The following is an 8,880-nucleotide window of genomic DNA, read 5'->3' as shown; positions in this document are numbered from 1 at the left end:
GAAGTCACTCAGGTTCATTTTGTAGGTGGAGTTTGTTAAAGTGCATTGCCTGTCAATGGCTTCACTTTGAAAAAATTGCAGAGTAAATTCAAAATGGCTGACTTTCTGTTGGGTTTAAGGTATTTAATTTAATCTTTATTTAGTCAGGCAGTCTCATTGAGATTAAGAGCTCTTTTCCAAGAGAGACCTGAGAACACATTCATAAGACAAGAACACAATCAGCAGACAGAAACAACACAACTACACAATAAACAAGAAATTAATAAAAACAGTTACAAGAATCATAAAAAACATCAGATAATCAAGCTTTAAAATCTCCAAGGAGGAATATAAGACTTAAGTTTGAGCGCAGTTTGCAGTTCATTCCATTTAAAAAGGTGTATAGTAGCTGAAAACAGTCCTGCCAACATTAGTGTGAACATGAAGGATATCTAATGTTAAGTAGTTACTGAATCATGTACTGTAGTTACTAGATTTAAATGAAAGAAGAGATGTGAGGAAGTTTGGAAGATTCAACAGTAGAACTTTATAGATGAATAACATGAGATGGTTATTTCCTCTTGTCTGTAAGGAAGTCCAACCAACCTTGTGATACAGAGAGCAATGATGAGTACGAAATTTGTCATTTGTGATAAAACGTAATACACTATGATACACAGGGTTTAACTGCTGAAGTGTAGATGTGGCAGCATGACAATAAACAATATCTCCATAGTCAAGGACAGACATGAAGGTTGAGTACACAATTGTCTTACAGTTGGAAGAAGACAAACCATTAATTCTATACAAGAAGCCCAATTTCATTTTTAATTTCTGAATCAAATGTTGAATATGAATTTTGAATGATAGTCTGCTCTCCAGCCAAATTCCCAAGTATTTATATGACTCAGCAAGAGTAATATAGGTGCCATTTAAACTTTTTAATGGCAGGATAGTCAAAGTCACTGGTGGAGGTGAAAGAAAATACCATGTACTTGGTCTTTTAGCATTTAATGTGATAATTGGAATGCATCAAAGGCAGACTGAAGATGAGTCAGGGCCTGGGCTGGGCTGGAGCTTGGGGTATATAAAACTGTATCATCTGCAAAAATATGGACATTGAAGTATTGATTAGGTAGAATGATGTTATTTATGTAAAATGTAAACAGCAGTGGAAAAAGGATTGACCCCTGTGGCAACCCATTTCTGATGGCAAGAGGGCTTGACTGAGTACTATCAGCAACAACAGCATGGCTTCATTTCAATCTATAAACTTTAGTTTATGAAGCAGAATTTTATGATCAACGGTATCAAATGCTTTTGAAAGGCCAATGAACAGAGCTGCACAAAATAGTTTTTTTTTTTTTTTAATCTAGGGAGGAGACAGTGTTATCAGTAACTGAAACTGCAGCTGTTATTGTGCTGTGTCCCAGGTGAAAACCAGACTGTTGAGGCTGTAGTAAGTTTAGTGAATCAATAAAGGCGTGCAGTTATAAATTGACTGATGATTCTAGGATTTTTGCAAAGAAAGGAAGTTTAGATATTGGATGGTAGATGTTAGATCAGAGACATCACCACATTTGTGTAAGGGAACTACTAAGGCGCTTTTCTGTGAAGCTAGAATCATGCCTGTTAAAAAGGTTTGGTTAAAAATTTGTGCTAAATGTGGACAGATTAAGGGGGCACTCAGATGAAGACATGGGTCAAGATTATCTGCACCAGTGTTTTTGCATGCTTTTAACCTAAGCAGAGCTTTGTGAACAACTGCACTGCTTACCAATCTAAAAGAAAATTTGCAGGCAGAAGAAGCTGAGGCCTTGGGGACTCCCTCTGTTGGGCAGATGTGGAAATTGTCTACAGTTGAATCTGCAGACACATTATTAAATAAAAGACCAGAGGAGAGGAAATGGTGATTAAAAGCTTCAGCCATGGATGATCTATCGGAAATATGACCATATACTTGTTTGATATGTGGTAGGAGATGTGAATGTGATGAATGTTATAGTGTTCCAAAATTAAGAGGAATTATCAAAGGCAGAGAAAGCTGACTGATAATTTGATTTAGCCCTCCTAATCATACTGGTGCAGATAATTCTTTGTTGCATAAAGGTTAACCAAAGGAGAACCAAGGACTGTATCTATTTTTAATTCTATGTGTTTCATAAGGGGCGTGTCTGTCAATACCATTGAAAGATTGAGAAGTTTTCCAGTGCAATGGCAGGATCAGTAATGGAGAAGGTGTTATCAATGTCAGAGATAGACAAAAAATTTAAAAAATCCTGAAGATTGAAATGCTTGTAATTTCTTGTGGTCATAATTTGAGATTGAGATTTAGGGAGTTTGATGTCTCTGACACAGGCAACGGGACAGTGGTCACTAACATTGAGAGAAAAACTCCAGAGGCAGGGTATTTGCGTGGTCTGTTAGTAAGTATGATATCAATTAATGTGGAGTTAAGAGGATTTTTGAAATTTGGTCGGGTGGGTTTGGCTATGAGCTGAAAAAGATTAAGTTCAAGGCACTGTTCTTTTAATTTGTTAGAGTTGTCAGAGAGCCAGTCCAGGTTAAGATCCCCTATTATTATTAACTCAGAGTAGGCATACAGTGACCAGAGCTTTGCAATGTCCTTCAAAGCATCAAAATGTGCTGGGGGGGCGATGCATACCAACAATCGTCTTGTGCATGTCCCTACCAAAACAGAGGTCTAACACAATATATTCATATTCAATTCATATTCAACAATAGGTTCCTCGCACTTTCAGTGCTAGGGACCGTTGAGCCATTGCACTTTTGTGCTCTGGCCCTACTAATAATAATAATAATAACAACAATCATAATTATTATAATAATTGAAGCTGCATGCAGCAATGATCACAGATTGATTGATTGTGGAGTAAAATGATGCAGCAAAACATTTATCAGATGGCAATCGATATATGTATTTATCTTCTTAAGTTTTCTGATGATAATGTACTGTTGTCTTTCCTTCAAAGTCCACAACACCATATCTGTACTCTTGCTTTGGTATAGTGGTGTAATAATCAACTGATTCTTGTAAGTTGACGTAAGATGGTACATAAGAACAGACATGATTACTGTGTGGCCGGCAGAGAGTTTCTCTGATTTGAAAACTTAAAAATGCTTCAGTGCACTTATGTTTGTTTCTTCCATCATTCTTTTATTGAAGGTCTTTGAACTTTTCTTGGTCTGCTAGTTTCATAACTTATATGGCTCAGAAAAAGCTGGAGGAACTTAATTAACATCTTTTCCAAGATTATTGGAGTGCATCTGAGGGACTTACCATCTTTTTATGATCAGCAAATCTGAAAAGTGTTGTGAATATTCAGTTGACCAGAGCACATCTTTGTTCTTTCTGCTGCCATGACTGTGTTGGTATGCTTTAGCTGTATACCTCCAATGATATTTTTTTTCCCCAGGATGGCGAAGTCTTATCTGGCTCTGATTGGCTTACACTGATATTCTTACCCTAACTAATCTCACTCCTCATGCCTAAACCTAACCAACCCAACCGACGAAGGCAACGAGTGCTAGCCAATCAGAAGCAGAGTAGGGCAGGTCATGACTTTGCCATCCTGGGAAAAAAATTTGGCATACCTCCAGGTGTATCAGTTATTCCCTATGAGACCTGTCTAACCCATGCTGTAGGCCTTCATTTTTTATGGCCTACAGCTTTTCAGCTGTCCTGTTTGTTTCTAATGCATGTATTTTGATTGTGAGGTTGCGTTGTGTGCTGTTAGCTGGCATGCCTAATTGCCTGTATAGGTATATATAGTTGCGAAGTGAGAAGACTTGCCGATTTTAGAAGGATTTTTTCTTCACTGTAAACTCAAGTTTCAAAATTTTTAAAACTTTTAACAATAGCTGAATGTACATCAACAAAGAAATACTGAAGTCTCCTGGATATTTGATTAATACCATATGTAAGTGTTATGGTTATCAGTTTCCACTATTTCCGAGGAATAGTAATGTTGCCCAATGATGATAAAGAGAAATGGACAGGATATCAAAGGAAAGTTATAACTCTGTTATATTTAACTTTCATTGGGTTGTCTGAGAGTGTCCTCTATGTTATGACCATTCAGTGGTTTCATACAGTGATGTAAAACAGTGATTGTGTGTTGGGCTCTGTGGGTGACCGACACTCAGCACTCTGCCACAAATGGAGCAGTAGCTGCTGCTCTTCCAACTTAATAATTAAAATATTAGCATATCTTTTCCATCAGACGTGTGTGCGATGGATGACTGAAAAACATGCCTGAAACACTTTCTGTGTAGACACAGTACAGTGTAAGGCTGGAATTATGTTTCCCTGAGTTGCACATAGGTATTGTGCATGGGGGTTGCTCAGAGATGTTTCTTCTATACTTGTATGTACTTGTTTTCATCTCTGCCAATCAACGTGACTGACACAAAGGTCCAGATGATGGGTTATTGAGATTTGGAAGGTGTGCACATTGGCTCCTCTGCAAAGTTCTGTCACTTACCCATAACACCCTTCTCTGCATAGGATCAGAAAGATGTTTACTCTCTGTATCTTCGGAGAAGCATAATTTCAGTTTAACCTCACCCTAACCCAAACCAATCTTCTCTGCAATGCCAACCATAACCTAACCTAAGACATAACCACAACCACAGAGGATACAGGAAACACTACTTGAAAGGGAAACATACTATGATATAAGACCTGTAATGCATGATAAACAAGTGCACAATAACTTTAAAACCAAGGCCATGCTGCCTGTTGCAAAGTCAAGTCCATTAACAACCAAACCAATTGAAATTGTATTTTGTTGAAAATGTATTTAATAAAACATAAAACCCACACAGGTGGAGGCTGTAGAGACTTCAGTGACCTGTCAGCAGCAACACATGTCAGTCCACACCTATTATGAGTTATTCTACAATGGTAGCTATATTAGAGTGTGGCTTGCTTAAATAGCTTTAAATGTTCCAATCCAAGCAGGTATGTGGTGGGCCTGTGTATGTTTGTATGTGCCTAGCTGTATTTGTGTTTGGTGAAACCAACTCTGTTCTCATTTTTCTTTTGCAGTACATTTTTTTTGTACTTATTTAACTGGGTTGGATGCAGTTTGCTTATTTGATGATGAGGCAGTTGTCTTGACAGAAAACTGGAACTGGTTGACCTAACTGACTGTGATGACGTCACATTTGTATACATTATTTATACAGTATGTTTTAGGCACCCACCAGGAAAAAAAAAAAAAAGATTTATTTTTTAATTGATTTCTGAATTCATCCAAAATTGTGACTGAATGCAGTGAACTGGTTTGAAACCAAGGCTATGTAATGCCCTATAATTGGCTTCAGCTCACTGTTAGCAACACAATTTAAGCTTAGTGATCAGATGTTTGTTATTGTAATAGCAATCGGAGTCATAGTCACTTCTCTCCTCCAGGTAGAGGTTTTGGTAGGTGTACTTTTGAACTTTGGACAGGGTAGCTGTTTCCCCCTTCTTCCAGTCATAATGCTAAGCTAGGCTAATCATCTGATGGCTCTAGCTTAATACTAGCTGTATGGAAATGAGAGTCAATCTTCTCATTTGTCCCTAAAAGTTAACGCCTTTTCCAAAATGTCAAACTAAGTTTTACAATGCGTGTGTATCATATTGGAGGAGTGTCACACTGACTGGACAAGATCAAATTTTTCATGGAACAACCATATTGGGCCCATATATCAGTAAACCTGTGTGTGTGTGTGTGTGTGTGTGTGTGTGTGTGTGTGAGAGAGTGAGTGAAAGTGTGAGTGAGAGAAAGGCAGTGTGTATACATACATGCTGGAAGCCAGTATTCTGTCCTGGAGATGAATGTTTAACCCATAGCACCTCATGGTTCACCTTCCACTCACAGCGGGGCAGCAGCTCCTCGCTCTCTATGCAAAGTGAAGAAAGTCATTCAGCAAGAGATGAAACAGAAGCTACATCTCATCACTACTCCTCTGCTGCCTGTGACGGAGGAGGCTGATAACGGGACGTGCTGGGGCTGCTGTTTGGGATTTGGGCCACTCTCTCTTCTCTCGACTATCTAGAGGAAGGTTTAAGAAACACACTCATTAGCATGCTAAGCTGGAAGTCTGTCCATGGCCTCTATGCTTCAATAATCCTTTTTAAAAAGAAAAAAAAAAAATCCCCTCCAGCTCATTCCATTTCTTTTCCCCGAACTTCACTCCTATGTGATGGTCACCACCTGACCTTTTCTATTTTAACACATTTCTGAGGTAGCATGTAATGTTGGTGACCTGCTGAAGCATATCCACCTTCCTCCACTCACCGAGATAAGTGAAAGTGAGATTAAAATGCATCTCTCTATTCACATGGATACAGTCATCAACCTTTAATCTCCATGGCTTTTTGTCTAATATTTATTGCCCTGCTAATTAACGTAAAATATAATGACAGTAAAATATAATGGGTTTTCTCATTCTTTTTATATATATATATATATATAGTACATTAATACTCCCCAGGTGATGAGCCACTTTGGATTTGGTGATTCTGTTCTGTAGTGTCATCCATCAGTAAGATTCAGGTAAGGTTTAGATAAAGGGATGGGTCTGATGATATTCTGCTAACAAGTATAATGTGTGTATCAAAGCCTGATATATCTTCTTCCTCTGTGCCATAGAGCTTGGCAGTTGTCTAAAAACGTTTACCCGTCCACCCAGACCTCCTCCCTCCGACTTCACTTTTGGTATAAATATAGGGCTATTTACCTTGTTCATCTTTTAGTATAATGTGGGGAATTAATAAAACATACAAGTCAAGGAATCGCCAATCAAATCTTCAGTTAATATCTCCTAATGAATATTGCCTGGTTCTGTTTTGGTTTAAAAACTGTAAATGCAATCATATTGCATTTACAGGTACAGTACATTTACTTACATATACATTCTTCACATACTTGTGATAGTGTACATTTTTACAGTGTAGAAATTATGTCATATCTTTTTCTTTTGTTATTTAGTCTACTTGTGACAAAGTTTTCTTGCGTTCTCAAAGACATCATAATGTCAAAAGAACAGATTATATGTCAACCAGCAAAAGCATCTCCTGCTAACCTGATATAGCTTAATATCAATTCAATGCACCTGAGTAAACTTGATGAGTCTGAATGAGGGCAAAACTAATCAACTTTGTCTTTTTCCACAGTGTAGCATGTAGCTCAGTAAAAGCAGCTCAGCTGTGACTTCCAACACAAGGGCTTTGCATCTTATTAGTGGCCAAAAACACAAGCCTGTCTTAGAGGATAATTAAGAAAGGGAATTCTCACAGTCACTTGGCCTGCTAATGATTTTTAAAGACTCAAGCTGGCTCAGTCTCCTTCATCCCATCTCCTGTCCTTAAAAAGTTTGCTGCAGTGGAAAACTTTGATGAAAAAAAAGAGCTAAACTCATCTGCAGCCAGCTCTCATTCATACTTTGCTAACTATCTGTTTCCACCAACTTTAACAGTCGCTTTCTTTTCTCTTTGCCAGCCATCAGATCACCTCACTCCCACACAGCCCCTATAAAGCAGCAATTAGCAGCACCTCTGCCTGTAATTGGCTCAAAGAGTTCTGCTGGCCTACATTCCTGTCCCAATATATGGACAACCCCTAACACACACACACAAATACCATCTGGTCTAGTCATTCTCATCCAACTCCCCCCTTCTCTTATCTTGATTTGTGTGTATTGTGCATATAAAAGACATGGTTAGGATATGGTTAGGATATGGTTAGCCTAGCTTAGCATAAAGCAGGTGAAAACAGCTAGAGGTTTTGGTCTCTGAGCAGGCCAGATGATACCAAACCTCACTGTGATGACAAGACTGTGTTAAGCTGCACTCTGGCATTGTGCCGGGCTGTTTTTCAGCAAGCAAGTTCAAACACCTAACTTCAGCACTAACTGTAAAAGAAAGTCACATCATATGGTGGTTTTCTGTGTTGCTAGGGAAAATGAGCATATGGATTTAATTTGTCATCATTTTACCACAGAATATGAATCCTGCATGAGTGATTCATCACAACTGGCAAGTCTAGTCATGGTTTCAGTTTGCGTTCATGCTGTGTCAAAAACAGGAGACATGGAACTGCACATGTCCAACATTCTAATTACAATTTTAGCCAACCGCCATTAACTTTATAGAGTGGATTCCTGTGGAATTTGGAATGCTATATGCATATAACCCTCACAACCATCAAAATTAATCCTTAAAAGTCAACTTCAACAAGTAACTGTGAAATCTTTTGGAGTATGAAAATCCTCTTGAACAGCCATAAAAAGACATCCCAAAACTGTTAACTTTAACATAGTCACAATTACTTTAAGTCTTGAAATTGGGTTTAACTCAGCACAAACGCAGTCTCAAGCAGTACTTTACTCTTTAAGTTGTTCTTTCATTGGCCACACACACGCTTACACAACATAAATCCATTTCTCTGTCTTACTCCTTCGTTCACTTACCTGGTGCTCTTGGAGTCCAGTCCAGCACCCGACCCTCTCTCGCTCTAGTGTGTGTGTGTGTGTGTGTGTGTGTGTGTGTGTGTGTGTGTGTGTGCGCCCAGCTCCAGCACACTACTGCATGACAAAGGAGAGAGCATAATTAGCCAACAGGTAACACCTGTGCCAGACTAACCCTGGTACTGCTCCCATGAGCCACTCCCACCTATCTCTCCCCTGTAGCTGAGCCCACACCATGTTCCACCACCTCAAGTCTAAACTGTAAATATATTACATTAGTTGTGCCTGTTTTGAACTTAGCAGGTTTGTAAGCCATGAGGAAAGGCTCTGTTAGGCTGTACTTGCACACAATGACAATGTTAATATGCTGATATTTAGCAGTTATAATGTTTACCATGATCAACATTGTAATTTAGTGTTTTG

At 38.6% G+C, this 8,880-nt stretch overlaps 1 long non-coding RNA gene across 2 annotated transcripts; it reads right to left on the bottom strand.

Annotated features, from left to right (window-relative positions):
• Positions 1–247: 247 nt before the first annotated feature.
• Positions 248–8,548, bottom strand: LOC121900245. 2 transcript variants are annotated; one of them, XR_006096941.1, is made up of 4 exons: positions 8,461–8,548; positions 5,792–6,041; positions 1,757–1,845; positions 248–1,081 (listed from the first exon to the last, which is right to left on the bottom strand). It is a non-coding gene; the product is annotated as an uncharacterized LOC121900245 (long non-coding RNA). The 2 variants fall into 2 exon arrangements; XR_006096940.1 differs by having other exon boundaries at positions 5,792–5,889.
• Between the last annotated feature and the right edge of the window lie 332 nt (positions 8,549–8,880).

The sequence above is a fragment of the Thunnus maccoyii genome, chromosome 7 (genome assembly GCF_910596095.1).
Source record: "Thunnus maccoyii chromosome 7, fThuMac1.1, whole genome shotgun sequence".
NCBI classification, from domain to species: domain Eukaryota; kingdom Metazoa; phylum Chordata; class Actinopteri; order Scombriformes; family Scombridae; genus Thunnus; species Thunnus maccoyii.
Note: the sequence above shows the minus strand (reverse complement) of the source record. Positions and strands in the feature narration are given on the sequence as shown.